General features: G+C 43.4%; 12 non-coding genes across 12 annotated transcripts; all 12 read right to left on the minus strand.

Moving 5' to 3' along the window:
• Positions 1–165: 165 nt before the first annotated feature.
• Positions 166–307, minus strand: LOC127932721 (U4 spliceosomal RNA). Its single transcript, XR_008146407.1, has one exon. It is a non-coding gene; the product is annotated as a U4 spliceosomal RNA (small nuclear RNA).
• Positions 308–1,437: 1,130 nt separating this feature from the next.
• LOC127932722 (U4 spliceosomal RNA) lies at positions 1,438–1,579 on the minus strand. Its single transcript, XR_008146408.1, has one exon. It is a non-coding gene; the product is annotated as a U4 spliceosomal RNA (small nuclear RNA).
• A 1,132-nt stretch (positions 1,580–2,711) lies between these two features.
• Positions 2,712–2,853, minus strand: LOC127932723 (U4 spliceosomal RNA). Its single transcript, XR_008146409.1, has one exon. It is a non-coding gene; the product is annotated as a U4 spliceosomal RNA (small nuclear RNA).
• A 1,130-nt stretch (positions 2,854–3,983) lies between these two features.
• On the minus strand, positions 3,984–4,125 carry LOC127932724 (U4 spliceosomal RNA). The gene has a single exon (XR_008146410.1). It is a non-coding gene; the product is annotated as a U4 spliceosomal RNA (small nuclear RNA).
• Positions 4,126–5,255: 1,130 nt separating this feature from the next.
• Positions 5,256–5,397, minus strand: LOC127932725 (U4 spliceosomal RNA). Its single transcript, XR_008146411.1, has one exon. It is a non-coding gene; the product is annotated as a U4 spliceosomal RNA (small nuclear RNA).
• A 1,131-nt stretch (positions 5,398–6,528) lies between these two features.
• LOC127932726 (U4 spliceosomal RNA) lies at positions 6,529–6,670 on the minus strand. Its single transcript, XR_008146412.1, has one exon. It is a non-coding gene; the product is annotated as a U4 spliceosomal RNA (small nuclear RNA).
• Positions 6,671–7,799: 1,129 nt separating this feature from the next.
• On the minus strand, positions 7,800–7,941 carry LOC127932727 (U4 spliceosomal RNA). The gene has a single exon (XR_008146413.1). It is a non-coding gene; the product is annotated as a U4 spliceosomal RNA (small nuclear RNA).
• A 1,132-nt stretch (positions 7,942–9,073) lies between these two features.
• Positions 9,074–9,215, minus strand: LOC127932728 (U4 spliceosomal RNA). Its single transcript, XR_008146414.1, has one exon. It is a non-coding gene; the product is annotated as a U4 spliceosomal RNA (small nuclear RNA).
• A 1,130-nt stretch (positions 9,216–10,345) lies between these two features.
• Positions 10,346–10,487, minus strand: LOC127932729 (U4 spliceosomal RNA). The gene has a single exon (XR_008146415.1). It is a non-coding gene; the product is annotated as a U4 spliceosomal RNA (small nuclear RNA).
• Positions 10,488–11,618: 1,131 nt separating this feature from the next.
• LOC127932730 (U4 spliceosomal RNA) lies at positions 11,619–11,760 on the minus strand. Its single transcript, XR_008146416.1, has one exon. It is a non-coding gene; the product is annotated as a U4 spliceosomal RNA (small nuclear RNA).
• Positions 11,761–12,891: 1,131 nt separating this feature from the next.
• Positions 12,892–13,033, minus strand: LOC127932731 (U4 spliceosomal RNA). The gene has a single exon (XR_008146417.1). It is a non-coding gene; the product is annotated as a U4 spliceosomal RNA (small nuclear RNA).
• A 1,131-nt stretch (positions 13,034–14,164) lies between these two features.
• On the minus strand, positions 14,165–14,306 carry LOC127932732 (U4 spliceosomal RNA). Its single transcript, XR_008146418.1, has one exon. It is a non-coding gene; the product is annotated as a U4 spliceosomal RNA (small nuclear RNA).
• Between the last annotated feature and the right edge of the window lie 365 nt (positions 14,307–14,671).

A 14,671-nucleotide genomic window follows, 5' to 3' on the forward strand; every position in this document is an offset into this window, starting at 1 on the left:
CTTCTGACACAGCATATACTACTGACACCTTTTTCTGTTTCTACCTAGTTGCAAGATAATGTTCAACTGTCAGCTGAAACATCAAAAGGGTTATTATAGAATAAATGAGTTGGATGCAGCCCATGTTTGGTCTTGTCACTATCTTCTCTTTCACATTTATAGCAGTCTCACATGAGACTATCAAAAATTGCCAAGGCTGACTATATTTCAAGTCATCCCAAGCGGGGTATTGGGTTAAGTTTTCAACCAGCAATAATCACGCCTCAGATGGACTTCATAGGCTACGATATCGCCTCTGCGAAAGAATGGCATATTACAGCTACTCAAACTGTTTACAGTGTCTTGCACAGCTTCTCCTTTAACGGTAATATTGTGTTTTAACATTGCAATGTCTAGCAGTTCGCCCCCTACCTACCACTTTGGTGGATTCTTGATTACATGTCATTCATGGCAAGGTGGGGTACTTATTCAATAGATGTGACCTTTTTCCAGTAGTAAAAAACAATATCGAGAGCAAAGCATGTTGGGTAAGCTGCACCACTGGTTCAGCTGCAATGGGTCGCAAACCCAAAACCTTTTCAACTCAACCTTGCCACCGCTGCCTCTAGTGGAAGTGTGTAACGTGGCTAAGGGTACCTTACTTCTTGCAAGAATTAGAGGCAGTGTGGGGCAATACTGGAATTGTGGACCAATACCCCCTGTTGCTGAACCTATTCTCCCCAAGACTACTTCTGACTATATTTCATGTCGTTCCAATGTAGAGTTTTGGGTTAAGTTGTCACCCAACAATAACCACTCCTCGGATGGACCTCATAGGCTATGATAATGCCACTGCGATAGAATTTCAGAATTCAGCTATTCAAACTGTTTGCAGTATCTCGCACAGCTTCTCCGCAAACTGTATTATTTGTTGTTACATTGGTATGTCTAGCAGTTCGCCCCCTACCTAACACTGGTGGATTCTCGATTCCATGTAATTAATGGCAAGGTGGGGTACTTGTTCAATAGATGTTCCCTTTTTTCCTGGACAAAACCAATATCGAGAGCAAATCACTTTGGGTAATCGGCACCACTGGCTCAGCTGCAATGGGGGTCGAACCCAAAACCTTTTCATGTAAATCTTGCCATAGCTGCCTCTAGAGGAGGCAAGACAAAGTGGGTAAAGTGGCTTTGGGTAACGTACTACTTGGAACAATTTGAGGCAGTGTGGGGGCAAAGCTGAAATTGTGGGCCCAAACCCGCTGTTGCTGAGTTCATTCTCCCGAACACTACTTCTGACACAGCATATACTACTGACACCTTTTTTCTGTTTCTACCTAGTTGCAAGATAATGTTCAACTGTCAGCTGAAACATCAAAAGGGTTATTATAGAATAAATGAGTTGGATGCAGCCCATGTTTGGTCTTGTCACTATCTTCTCTTTCACATTTATAGCAGTCTCACATGAGACTATCAAAAATTGCCAAGGCTGACTATATTTCAAGTCATCCCAAGCGGGGTATTGGGTTAAGTTTTCAACCAGCAATAATCACGCCTCAGATGGACTTCATAGGCTACGATATCGCCTCTGCGAAAGAATGGCATATTACAGCTACTCAAACTGTTTACAGTGTCTTGCACAGCTTCTCCTTTAACGGTAATATTGTGTTTTAACATTGCAATGTCTAGCAGTTCGCCCCCTACCTACCACTTTGGTGGATTCTTGATTACATGTCATTCATGGCAAGGTGGGGTACTTATTCAATAGATGTGACCTTTTTCCAGTAGTAAAAAAACAATATCGAGAGCAAAGCATGTTGGGTAAGCTGCACCACTGGTTCAGCTGCAATGGGTCGCAAACCCAAAACCTTTTCAACTCAACCTTGCCACCGCTGCCTCTAGTGGAAGTGTGTAACGTGGCTAAGGGTACCTTACTTCTTGCAAGAATTAGAGGCAGTGTGGGGGCAATACTGGAATTGTGGACCAATACCCCCTGTTGCTGAACCTATTCTCCCCAAGACTACTTCTGACTATATTTCATGTCGTTCCAATGTAGAGTTTTGGGTTAAGTTGTCACCCAACAATAACCACTCCTCGGATGGACCTCATAGGCTATGATAATGCCACTGCGATAGAATTTCAGAATTCAGCTATTCAAACTGTTTGCAGTATCTCGCACAGCTTCTCCGCAAACTGTATTATTTGTTGTTACATTGGTATGTCTAGCAGTTCGCCCCCTACCTAACACTGGTGGATTCTCGATTCCATGTAATTAATGGCAAGGTGGGGTACTTGTTCAATAGATGTTCCCTTTTTTCCTGGACAAAACCAATATCGAGAGCAAATCACTTTGGGTAATCGGCACCACTGGCTCAGCTGCAATGGCGGTCGAACCCAAAACCTTTTCATGTAAATCTTGCCATAGCTGCCTCTAGAGGAGGCAAGACAAAGTGGGTAAAGTGGCTTTGGGTAACATACTACTTGGAACAATTTGAGGCAGTGTGGGGGCAAAGCTGAAATTGTGGGCCCAAACCCGCTGTTGCTGAGTTCATTCTCCCGAACACTACTTCTGACACAGCATATACTACTGACACCTTTTTTCTGTTTCTACCTAGTTGCAAGATAATGTTCAACTGTCAGCTGAAACATCAAAAGGGTTATTATAGAATAAATGAGTTGGATGCAGCCCATGTTTGGTCTTGTCACTATCTTCTCTTTCACATTTATAGCAGTCTCACATGAGACTATCAAAAATTGCCAAGGCTGACTATATTTCAAGTCATCCCAAGCGGGGTATTGGGTTAAGTTTTCAACCAGCAATAATCACGCCTCAGATGGACTTCATAGGCTACGATATCGCCTCTGCGAAAGAATGGCATATTACAGCTACTCAAACTGTTTACAGTGTCTTGCACAGCTTCTCCTTTAACGGTAATATTGTGTTTTAACATTGCAATGTCTAGCAGTTCGCCCCCTACCTACCACTTTGGTGGATTCTTGATTACATGTCATTCATGGCAAGGTGGGGTACTTATTCAATAGATGTGACCTTTTTCCAGTAGTAAAAAAACAATATCGAGAGCAAAGCATGTTGGGTAAGCTGCACCACTGGTTCAGCTGCAATGGGTCGCAAACCCAAAACCTTTTCAACTCAACCTTGCCACCGCTGCCTCTAGTGGAAGTGTATAACGTGGCTAAGGGTACCTTACTTCTTGCAAGAATTAGAGGCAGTGTGGGGGCAATACTGGAATTGTGGACCAATACCCCCTGTTGCTGAACCTATTCTCCCCAAGACTACTTCTGACTATATTTCATGTCGTTCCAATGTAGAGTTTTGGGATAAGTTGTCACCCAACAATAACCACTCCTCGGATGGACCTCATAGGCTATGATAATGCCACTGCGATAGAATTTCAGAATTCAGCTATTCAAACTGTTTGCAGTATCTCGCACAGCTTCTCCGCAAACTGTATTATTTGTTGTTACATTGGTATGTCTAGCAGTTCGCCCCCTACCTAACACTGGTGGATTCTCGATTCCATGTAATTAATGGCAAGGTGGGGTACTTGTTCAATAGATGTTCCCTTTTTCCTGGACAAAACCAATATCGAGAGCAAATCACTTTGGGTAATCGGCACCACTGGCTCAGCTGCAATGGGGTCGAACCCAAAACCTTTTCATGTAAATCTTGCCATAGCTGCCTCTAGAGGAGGCAAGACAAAGTGGGTAAAGTGGCTTTGGGTAACGTACTACTTGGAACAATTTGAGGCAGTGTGGGGGCAAAGCTGAAATTGTGGGCCCAAACCCGCTGTTGCTGAGTTCATTCTCCCGAACACTACTTCTGACACAGCATATACTACTGACACCTTTTTTCTGTTTCTACCTAGTTGCAAGATAATGTTCAACTGTCAGCTGAAACATCAAAAGGGTTATTATAGAATAAATGAGTTGGATGCAGCCCATGTTTGGTCTTGTCACTATCTTCTCTTTCACATTTATAGCAGTCTCACATGAGACTATCAAAAATTGCCAAGGCTGACTATATTTCAAGTCATCCCAAGCGGGGTATTGGGTTAAGTTTTCAACCAGCAATAATCACGCCTCAGATGGACTTCATAGGCTACGATATCGCCTCTGCGAAAGAATGGCATATTACAGCTACTCAAACTGTTTACAGTGTCTTGCACAGCTTCTCCTTTAACGGTAATATTGTGTTTTAACATTGCAATGTCTAGCAGTTCGCCCCCTACCTACCACTTTGGTGGATTCTTGATTACATGTCATTCATGGCAAGGTGGGGTACTTATTCAATAGATGTGACCTTTTTCCAGTAGTAAAAAAACAATATCGAGAGCAAAGCATGTTGGGTAAGCTGCACCACTGGTTCAGCTGCAATGGGTCGCAAACCCAAAACCTTTTCAACTCAACCTTGCCACCGCTGCCTCTAGTGGAAGTGTGTAACGTGGCTAAGGGTACCTTACTTCTTGCAAGAATTAGAGGCAGTGTGGGGGCAATACTGGAATTGTGGACCAATACCCCCTGTTGCTGAACCTATTCTCCCCAAGACTACTTCTGACTATATTTCATGTCGTTCCAATGTAGAGTTTTGGGTTAAGTTGTCACCCAACAATAACCACTCCTCGGATGGACCTCATAGGCTATGATAATGCCACTGCGATAGAATTTCAGAATTCAGCTATTCAAACTGTTTGCAGTATCTCGCACAGCTTCTCCGCAAACTGTATTATTTGTTGTTACATTGGTATGTCTAGCAGTTCGCCCCCTACCTAACACTGGTGGATTCTCGATTCCATGTAATTAATGGCAAGGTGGGGTACTTGTTCAATAGATGTTCCCTTTTTTTCCTGGACAAAACCAATATCGAGAGCAAATCACTTTGGGTAATCGGCACCACTGGCTCAGCTGCAATGGGGTCGAACCCAAAACCTTTTCATGTAAATCTTGCCATAGCTGCCTCTAGAGGAGGCAAGACAAAGTGGGTAAAGTGGCTTTGGGTAACGTACTACTTGGAACAATTTGAGGCAGTGTGGGGCAAAGCTGAAATTGTGGGCCCAAACCCGCTGTTGCTGAGTTCATTCTCCCGAACACTACTTCTGACACAGCATATACTACTGACACCTTTTTCTGTTTCTACCTAGTTGCAAGATAATGTTCAACTGTCAGCTGAAACATCAAAAGGGTTATTATAGAATAAATGAGTTGGATGCAGCCCATGTTTGGTCTTGTCACTATCTTCTCTTTCACATTTATAGCAGTCTCACATGAGACTATCAAAAATTGCCAAGGCTGACTATATTTCAAGTCATCCCAAGCGGGGTATTGGGTTAAGTTTTCAACCAGCAATAATCACGCCTCAGATGGACTTCATAGGCTACGATATCGCCTCTGCGAAAGAATGGCATATTACAGCTACTCAAACTGTTTACAGTGTCTTGCACAGCTTCTCCTTTAACGGTAATATTGTGTTTTAACATTGCAATGTCTAGCAGTTCGCCCCCTACCTACCACTTTGGTGGATTCTTGATTACATGTCATTCATGGCAAGGTGGGGTACTTATTCAATAGATGTGACCTTTTTCCAGTAGTAAAAAAACAATATCGAGAGCAAAGCATGTTGGGTAAGCTGCACCACTGGTTCAGCTGCAATGGGTCGCAAACCCAAAACCTTTTCAACTCAACCTTGCCACCGCTGCCTCTAGTGGAAGTGTGTAACGTGGCTAAGGGTACCTTACTTCTTGCAAGAATTAGAGGCAGTGTGGGGGCAATACTGGAATTGTGGACCAATACCCCCTGTTGCTGAACCTATTCTCCCCAAGACTACTTCTGACTATATTTCATGTCGTTCCAATGTAGAGTTTTGGGTTAAGTTGTCACCCAACAATAACCACTCCTCGGATGGACCTCATAGGCTATGATAATGCCACTGCGATAGAATTTCAGAATTCAGCTATTCAAACTGTTTGCAGTATCTCGCACAGCTTCTCCGCAAACTGTATTATTTGTTGTTACATTGGTATGTCTAGCAGTTCGCCCCCTACCTAACACTGGTGGATTCTCGATTCCATGTAATTAATGGCAAGGTGGGGTACTTGTTCAATAGATGTTCCCTTTTTTCCTGGACAAAACCAATATCGAGAGCAAATCACTTTGGGTAATCGGCACCACTGGCTCAGCTGCAATGGGGGTCGAACCCAAAACCTTTTCATGTAAATCTTGCCATAGCTGCCTCTAGAGGAGGCAAGACAAAGTGGGTAAAGTGGCTTTGGGTAACGTACTACTTGGAACAATTTGAGGCAGTGTGGGGCAAAGCTGAAATTGTGGGCCCAAACCCGCTGTTGCTGAGTTCATTCTCCCGAACACTACTTCTGACACAGCATATACTACTGACACCTTTTTTCTGTTTCTACCTAGTTGCAAGATAATGTTCAACTGTCAGCTGAAACATCAAAAGGGTTATTATAGAATAAATGAGTTGGATGCAGCCCATGTTTGGTCTTGTCACTATCTTCTCTTTCACATTTATAGCAGTCTCACATGAGACTATCAAAAATTGCCAAGGCTGACTATATTTCAAGTCATCCCAAGCGGGGTATTGGGTTAAGTTTTCAACCAGCAATAATCACGCCTCAGATGGACTTCATAGGCTACGATATCGCCTCTGCGAAAGAATGGCATATTACAGCTACTCAAACTGTTTACAGTGTCTTGCACAGCTTCTCCTTTAACGGTAATATTGTGTTTTAACATTGCAATGTCTAGCAGTTCGCCCCCTACCTACCACTTTGGTGGATTCTTGATTACATGTCATTCATGGCAAGGTGGGGTACTTATTCAATAGATGTGACCTTTTTCCAGTAGTAAAAAAACAATATCGAGAGCAAAGCATGTTGGGTAAGCTGCACCACTGGTTCAGCTGCAATGGGTCGCAAACCCAAAACCTTTTCAACTCAACCTTGCCACCGCTGCCTCTAGTGGAAGTGTGTAACGTGGCTAAGGGTACCTTACTTCTTGCAAGAATTAGAGGCAGTGTGGGGGCAATACTGGAATTGTGGACCAATACCCCCTGTTGCTGAACCTATTCTCCCCAAGACTACTTCTGACTATATTTCATGTCGTTCCAATGTAGAGTTTTGGGTTAAGTTGTCACCCAACAATAACCACTCCTCGGATGGACCTCATAGGCTATGATAATGCCACTGCGATAGAATTTCAGAATTCAGCTATTCAAACTGTTTGCAGTATCTCGCACAGCTTCTCCGCAAACTGTATTATTTGTTGTTACATTGGTATGTCTAGCAGTTCGCCCCCTACCTAACACTGGTGGATTCTCGATTCCATGTAATTAATGGCAAGGTGGGGTACTTGTTCAATAGATGTTCCCTTTTTCCTGGACAAAACCAATATCGAGAGCAAATCACTTTGGGTAATCGGCACCACTGGCTCAGCTGCAATGGGGTCGAACCCAAAACCTTTTCATGTAAATCTTGCCATAGCTGCCTCTAGAGGAGGCAAGACAAAGTGGGTAAAGTGGCTTTGGGTAACGTACTACTTGGAACAATTTGAGGCAGTGTGGGGGCAAAGCTGAAATTGTGGGCCCAAACCCGCTGTTGCTGAGTTCATTCTCCCGAACACTACTTCTGACACAGCATATACTACTGACACCTTTTTTCTGTTTCTACCTAGTTGCAAGATAATGTTCAACTGTCAGCTGAAACATCAAAGGGTTATTATAGAATAAATGAGTTGGATGCAGCCCATGTTTGGTCTTGCCACTATCTTCTCTTTCACATTTATAGCAGTCTCACATGAGACTATCAAAAATTGCCAAGGCTGACTATATTTCAAGTCATCCCAAGCGGGGTATTGGGTTAAGTTTTCAACCAGCAATAATCACGCCTCAGATGGACTTCATAGGCTACGATATCGCCTCTGCGAAAGAATGGCATATTACAGCTACTCAAACTGTTTACAGTGTCTTGCACAGCTTCTCCTTTAACGGTAATATTGTGTTTTAACATTGCAATGTCTAGCAGTTCGCCCCCTACCTACCACTTTGGTGGATTCTTGATTACATGTCATTCATGGCAAGGTGGGGTACTTATTCAATAGATGTGACCTTTTTCCAGTAGTAAAAAAACAATATCGAGAGCAAAGCATGTTGGGTAAGCTGCACCACTGGTTCAGCTGCAATGGGTCGCAAACCCAAAACCTTTTCAACTCAACCTTGCCACCGCTGCCTCTAGTGGAAGTGTGTAACGTGGCTAAGGGTACCTTACTTCTTGCAAGAATTAGAGGCAGTGTGGGGGCAATACTGGAATTGTGGACCAATACCCCCTGTTGCTGAACCTATTCTCCCCAAGACTACTTCTGACTATATTTCATGTCGTTCCAATGTAGAGTTTTGGGTTAAGTTGTCACCCAACAATAACCACTCCTCGGATGGACCTCATAGGCTATGATAATGCCACTGCGATAGAATTTCAGAATTCAGCTATTCAAACTGTTTGCAGTATCTCGCACAGCTTCTCCGCAAACTGTATTATTTGTTGTTACATTGGTATGTCTAGCAGTTCGCCCCCTACCTAACACTGGTGGATTCTCGATTCCATGTAATTAATGGCAAGGTGGGGTACTTGTTCAATAGATGTTCCCTTTTTTCCTGGACAAAACCAATATCGAGAGCAAATCACTTTGGGTAATCGGCACCACTGGCTCAGCTGCAATGGGGGTCGAACCCAAAACCTTTTCATGTAAATCTTGCCATAGCTGCCTCTAGAGGAGGCAAGACAAAGTGGGTAAAGTGGCTTTGGGTAACGTACTACTTGGAACAATTTGAGGCAGTGTGGGGGCAAAGCTGAAATTGTGGGCCCAAACCCGCTGTTGCTGAGTTCATTCTCCCGAACACTACTTCTGACACAGCATATACTACTGACACCTTTTTTCTGTTTCTACCTAGTTGCAAGATAATGTTCAACTGTCAGCTGAAACATCAAAAGGGTTATTATAGAATAAATGAGTTGGATGCAGCCCATGTTTGGTCTTGCCACTATCTTCTCTTTCACATTTATAGCAGTCTCACATGAGACTATCAAAAATTGCCAAGGCTGACTATATTTCAAGTCATCCCAAGCGGGGTATTGGGTTAAGTTTTCAACCAGCAATAATCACGCCTCAGATGGACTTCATAGGCTACGATATCGCCTCTGCGAAAGAATGGCATATTACAGCTACTCAAACTGTTTACAGTGTCTTGCACAGCTTCTCCTTTAACGGTAATATTGTGTTTTAACATTGCAATGTCTAGCAGTTCGCCCCCTACCTACCACTTTGGTGGATTCTTGATTACATGTCATTCATGGCAAGGTGGGGTACTTATTCAATAGATGTGACCTTTTTCCAGTAGTAAAAACAATATCGAGAGCAAAGCATGTTGGGTAAGCTGCACCACTGGTTCAGCTGCAATGGGTCGCAAACCCAAAACCTTTTCAACTCAACCTTGCCACCGCTGCCTCTAGTGGAAGTGTGTAACGTGGCTAAGGGTACCTTACTTCTTGCAAGAATTAGAGGCAGTGTGGGGGCAATACTGGAATTGTGGACCAATACCCCTGTTGCTGAACCTATTCTCCCCAAGACTACTTCTGACTATATTTCATGTCGTTCCAATGTAGAGTTTTGGGTTAAGTTGTCACCCAACAATAACCACTCCTCGGATGGACCTCATAGGCTATGATAATGCCACTGCGATAGAATTTCAGAATTCAGCTATTCAAACTGTTTGCAGTATCTCGCACAGCTTCTCCGCAAACTGTATTATTTGTTGTTACATTGGTATGTCTAGCAGTTCGCCCCCTACCTAACACTGGTGGATTCTCGATTCCATGTAATTAATGGCAAGGTGGGGTACTTGTTCAATAGATGTTCCCTTTTTTCCTGGACAAAACCAATATCGAGAGCAAATCACTTTGGGTAATCGGCACCACTGGCTCAGCTGCAATGGGGGTCGAACCCAAAACCTTTTCATGTAAATCTTGCCATAGCTGCCTCTAGAGGAGGCAAGACAAAGTGGGTAAAGTGGCTTTGGGTAACGTACTACTTGGAACAATTTGAGGCAGTGTGGGGGCAAAGCTGAAATTGTGGGCCCAAACCCGCTGTTGCTGAGTTCATTCTCCCGAACACTACTTCTGACACAGCATATACTACTGACACCTTTTTTTCTGTTTCTACCTAGTTGCAAGATAATGTTCAACTGTCAGCTGAAACATCAAAAGGGTTATTATAGAATAAATGAGTTGGATGCAGCCCATGTTTGGTCTTGTCACTATCTTCTCTTTCACATTTATAGCAGTCTCACATGAGACTATCAAAAATTGCCAAGGCTGACTATATTTCAAGTCATCCCAAGCGGGGTATTGGGTTAAGTTTTCAACCAGCAATAATCACGCCTCAGATGGACTTCATAGGCTACGATATCGCCTCTGCGAAAGAATGGCATATTACAGCTACTCAAACTGTTTACAGTGTCTTGCACAGCTTCTCCTTTAACGGTAATATTGTGTTTTAACATTGCAATGTCTAGCAGTTCGCCCCCTACCTACCACTTTGGTGGATTCTTGATTACATGTCATTCATGGCAAGGTGGGGTACTTATTCAATAGATGTGACCTTTTTCCAGTAGTAAAAAAACAATATCGAGAGCAAAGCATGTTGGGTAAGCTGCACCACTGGTTCAGCTGCAATGGGTCGCAAACCCAAAACCTTTTCAACTCAACCTTGCCACCGCTGCCTCTAGTGGAAGTGTGTAACGTGGCTAAGGGTACCTTACTTCTTGCAAGAATTAGAGGCAGTGTGGGGGCAATACTGGAATTGTGGACCAATACCCCCTGTTGCTGAACCTATTCTCCCCAAGACTACTTCTGACTATATTTCATGTCGTTCCAATGTAGAGTTTTGGGTTAAGTTGTCACCCAACAATAACCACTCCTCGGATGGACCTCATAGGCTATGATAATGCCACTGCGATAGAATTTCAGAATTCAGCTATTCAAACTGTTTGCAGTATCTCGCACAGCTTCTCCGCAAACTGTATTATTTGTTGTTACATTGGTATGTCTAGCAGTTCGCCCCCTACCTAACACTGGTGGATTCTCGATTCCATGTAATTAATGGCAAGGTGGGGTACTTGTTCAATAGATGTTCCCTTTTTTCCTGGACAAAACCAATATCGAGAGCAAATCACTTTGGGTAATCGGCACCACTGGCTCAGCTGCAATGGGGGTCGAACCCAAAACCTTTTCATGTAAATCTTGCCATAGCTGCCTCTAGAGGAGGCAAGACAAAGTGGGTAAAGTGGCTTTGGGTAACGTACTACTTGGAACAATTTGAGGCAGTGTGGGGGCAAAGCTGAAATTGTGGGCCCAAACCCGCTGTTGCTGAGTTCATTCTCCCGAACACTACTTCTGACACAGCATATACTACTGACACCTTTTTCTGTTTCTACCTAGTTGCAAGATAATGTTCAACTGTCAGCTGAAACATCAAAAGGGTTATTATAGAATAAATGAGTTGGATGCAGCCCATGTTTGGTCTTGTCACTATCTTCTCTTTCACATTTATAGCAGTCTCACATGAGACTATCAAAAATTGCCAAGGCTGACTATATTTCAAGTCATCCCAAGCGGGGTATTGGGTTAAGTTTTCAACCAGCAATAATCACGCCTCAGATGGACTTCATAGGCTACGATATCGCCTCTGCGAAAGAATGGCATATTACAGCTACTCAAACTGTTTACAGTGTCTTGCACAGCTTCTCCTTTAACGGTAATATTGTGTTTTAACATTGCAATGTCTAGCAGTTCGCCCCCTACCTACCACTTTGGTGGATTCTTGATTACATGTCATTCATGGCAAGGTGGGGTACTTATTCAATAGATGTGACCTTTTTCCAGTAGTAAAAAAACAATATCGAGAGCAAAGCATGTTGGGTAAGCTGCACCACTGGTTCAGCTGCAATGGGTCGCAAACCCAAAACCTTTTCAACTCAACCTTGCCACCGCTGCCTCTAGTGGAAGTGTGTAACGTGGCTAAGGGTACCTTACTTCTTGCAAGAATTAGAGGCAGTGTGGGGGCAATACTGGAATTGTGGACCAATACCCCCTGTTGCTGAACCTATTCTCCCCAAGACTACTTCTGACTATATTTCATGTCGTTCCAATGTAGAGTTTTGGGTTAAGTTGTCACCCAACAATAACCACTCCTCGGATGGACCTCATAGGCTATGATAATGCCACTGCGATAGAATTTCAGAATTCAGCTATTCAAACTGTTTGCAGTATCTCGCACAGCTTCTCCGCAAACTGTATTATTTGTTGTTACATTGGTATGTCTAGCAGTTCGCCCCCTACCTAACACTGGTGGATTCTCGATTCCATGTAATTAATGGCAAGGTGGGGTACTTGTTCAATAGATGTTCCCTTTTTTCCTGGACAAAACCAATATCGAGAGCAAATCACTTTGGGTAATCGGCACCACTGGCTCAGCTGCAATGGGGGTCGAACCCAAAACCTTTTCATGTAAATCTTGCCATAGCTGCCTCTAGAGGAGGCAAGACAAAGTGGGTAAAGTGGCTTTGGGTAACGTACTACTTGGAACAATTTGAGGCAGTGTGGGGGCAAAGCTGAAATTGTGGGCCCAAACCCGCTGTTGCTGAGTTCATTCTCCCGAACACTACTTCTGACACAGCATATACTACTGACACCTTTTTCTGTTTCTACCTAGTTGCAAGATAATGTTCAACTGTCAGCTGAAACATCAAAAGGGTTATTATAGAATAAATGAGTTGGATGCAGCCCATGTTTGGTCTTGTCACTATCTTCTCTTTCACATTTATAGCAGTCTCACATGAGACTATCAAAAATTGCCAAGGCTGACTATATTTCAAGTCATCCCAAGCGGGGTATTGGGTTAAGTTTTCAACCAGCAATAATCACGCCTCAGATGGACTTCATAGGCTACGATATCGCCTCTGCGAAAGAATGGCATATTACAGCTACTCAAACTGTTTACAGTGTCTTGCACAGCTTCTCCTTTAACGGTAATATTGTGTTTTAACATTGCAATGTCTAGCAGTTCGCCCCCTACCTACCACTTTGGTGGATTCTTGATTACATGTCATTCATGGCAAGGTGGGGTACTTATTCAATAGATGTGACCTTTTTCCAGTAGTAAAAAAACAATATCGAGAGCAAAGCATGTTGGGTAAGCTGCACCACTGGTTCAGCTGCAATGGGTCGCAAACCCAAAACCTTTTCAACTCAACCTTGCCACCGCTGCCTCTAGTGGAAGTGTGTAACGTGGCTAAGGGTACCTTACTTCTTGCAAGAATTAGAGGCAGTGTGGGGGCAATACTGGAATTGTGGACCAATACCCCTGTTGCTGAACCTATTCTCCCCAAGACTACTTCTGACTATATTTCATGTCGTTCCAATGTAGAGTTTTGGGTTAAGTTGTCACCCAACAATAACCACTCCTCGGATGGACCTCATAGGCTATGATAATGCCACTGCGATAGAATTTCAGAATTCAGCTATTCAAACTGTTTGCAGTATCTCGCACAGCTTCTCCGCAAACTGTATTATTTGTTGTTACATTGGTATGTCTAGCAGTTCGCCCCCTACCTAACACTGGTGGATTCTCGATTCCATGTAATTAATGGCAAGGTGGGGTACTTGTTCAATAGATGTTCCCTTTTTTTCCTGGACAAAACCAATATCGAGAGCAAATCACTTTGGGTAATCGGCACCACTGGCTCAGCTGCAATGGGGTCGAACCCAAAACCTTTTCATGTAAATCTTGCCATAGCTGCCTCTAGAGGAGGCAAGACAAAGTGGGTAAAGTGGCTTTGGGTAACGTACTACTTGGAACAATTTGAGGCAGTGTGGGGGCAAAGCTGAAATTGTGGGCCCAAACCCGCTGTTGCTGAGTTCATTCTCCCGAACACTACTTCTGACACAGCATATACTACTGACACCTTTTTTCTGTTTCTACCTAGTTGCAAGATAATGTTCAACTGTCAGCTGAAACATCAAAAGGGTTATTATAGAATAAATGAGTTGGATGCAGCCCATGTTTGGTCTTGTCACTATTTTCTCTTTCACATTTATAGCAGTCTCACATGAGACTATCAAAAATTGCCAAGGCTGACTATATTTCAAGTCATCCCAAGCGGGGTATTGGGTTAAGTTTTCAACCAGCAATAATCACGCCTCAGATGGACTTCATAGGCTACGATATCGCCTCTGCGAAAGAATGGCATATTACAGCTACTCAAACTGTTTACAGTGTCTTGCACAGCTTCTCCTTTAACGGTAATATTGTGTTTTAACATTGCAATGTCTAGCAGTTCGCCCCCTACCTACCACTTTGGTGGATTCTTGATTACATGTCATTCATGGCAAGGTGGGGTACTTATTCAATAGATGTGACCTTTTTCCAGTAGTAAAAACAATATCGAGAGCAAAGCATGTTGGGTAAGCTGCACCACTGGTTCAGCTGCAATGGGTCGCAAACCCAAAACCTTTTCAACTCAACCTTGCCACCGCTGCCTCTAGTGGAAGTGTGTAACGTGGCTAAGGGTACCTTACTTCTTGCAAGAATTAGAGGCAGTGTGGGGGCA

Source organism: Oncorhynchus keta, chromosome 10 (assembly GCF_023373465.1).
Source record: "Oncorhynchus keta strain PuntledgeMale-10-30-2019 chromosome 10, Oket_V2, whole genome shotgun sequence".
Classification (NCBI taxonomy): Eukaryota; Metazoa; Chordata; class Actinopteri; order Salmoniformes; family Salmonidae; genus Oncorhynchus; species Oncorhynchus keta.